Consider the following 1627-nt stretch of genomic DNA (forward strand, 5'->3'; position numbering starts at 1 on the left):
GAATGAGGCATTATATGGGGGGGGTGAGATCCTGCATGGGGCATTACATGGGGGGGGGTGACATCCTGCATGGGGCATTATATGGGGGGGAGGTGACATCCTGCATGGGGCATTATATGGGGGGGAGAGGTGACATCCTGCATGGGGCATTATATGGAGAGAGGTGACATCCTGCATGGGGCATTATATGGGGAGAGGTGACATCCTGCATATGGCAAAATATGGGGTGGGGGGTGATATCCTGCATGGGGCATTATATGGGGGGGTGATATCCTGCATGGGGCATTATATGGGGGGGGTGATATCCTGCATGCGGCATTATATGGGGGGGAAGTGACGTCCAGCATGGGGCATTATATGATGGGGGGTGATGACATCCTGCACGGGGCATTATATGGGGGGGAGAGGTGACATCCTGCATGGGGCATTATTTGGGGGGGAGAGGTAACATCCTGCATGGGGCATTATATGGGGGAGAAGTGACATCCTGCATGGGGCATTATTATTTGGGGGGAGAGGCGACATCCTTCATGGGACATTATATGGGCGGGAGAGGTGACATCCTGCATGGGGCATTATATGGGGGGGGAGGTATCCATGTATCCAGTAAGTTTAGTTCTAGTAGGCTATCTATGTAGTAAGTTCAGATTTTTTCCCATGTCTACTTAGTATGGTTGGTTATGTTCCCGTATCTGTGTAGTAAGCATGATTCTGGTTCTGTTCTCATATCTATGTAGTAAGTTTGGGTCTGTTCTCTTATCTAGTAAGCTTGGTTCTATTCAGCGTCTATGTAGAAAGCTTGGTTCTGTTCCCACATCTATGTAGTAAGCCTGGTTTTATTTCTGTATCTATAAAGCAAGCTTGATTGTGTTCCGTGTCTATGTAGTAAACGTGATTCTGTTACAGTATCTATGTAGAAAGTTTGGTTCTGTTCCCATATCTATGCAGTTAACTTGATTCTAGCATTGCATGTCTAATAAGGTTGATTCTGTTCCCATATTTTTGTAGAAGCTTGGCTTTGTTTTTGTAATTTGTATACTGTATGGAGATAATAAATATACATTGTATGGCAGCTGCTTTGGACACTTTATTGCAGTTTTATTAATGCATCAAATGGTGTTATTGAGTTGGCAATATATATATGTTAGTACTCTGATACAACTGCACAGTTACTTTTGGACTCATATATATGATGGTTTTATTTTGGCAGTATTTTCAGTATCATTTGCGCCCTAAATAGCATTTTTTTTAAATTGTATGTTGGTATTATTTAGACACAGTATAACAAAACATGGAAATGGTCCTATTTAGCCAGAAAACTGTATGCCCGAACAGGGACTTGAACCCTGGACCCTCAGATTAAAAGTCTGATGCTCTACCGACTGAGCTATCCAGGCTTCTTAATGTTGCTAATATTCTGACAATAGTACACCATTACTCTGTCTACAAAAGGGTTAGTTAAATGTGGAGAAGCAGAGAATAATATGGAATGTAAATATAATAGTATTGACCAGGTGAGGCCAAAAAAGAGTGTTCATAGTGCTATTGGAGTACCTCCATTATTTGTGGGATCAGAAGTATAGTGTAACAGTGAGATCAACAGGCACCCAAAATAGTTCTGGGGGCT

At 42.6% G+C, this 1627-nt stretch overlaps 1 non-coding gene across 1 annotated transcript; it reads right to left on the reverse strand.

Annotated features, from left to right (window-relative positions):
- Positions 1 to 1324: 1324 nt before the first annotated feature.
- TRNAK-UUU (transfer RNA lysine (anticodon UUU)) lies at positions 1325 to 1397 on the reverse strand. The gene has a single exon. It is a non-coding gene; the product is annotated as a tRNA-Lys (tRNA).
- Positions 1398 to 1627: the final 230 nt, after the last annotated feature.

This window comes from Phyllobates terribilis, unplaced genomic scaffold (genome assembly GCF_046119375.1).
Source record: "Phyllobates terribilis strain yellow unplaced genomic scaffold, ASM4611937v1 Scaffold_11__3_contigs__length_659146591, whole genome shotgun sequence".
Lineage (NCBI taxonomy): Eukaryota > Metazoa > Chordata > Amphibia > Anura > Dendrobatidae > Phyllobates > Phyllobates terribilis.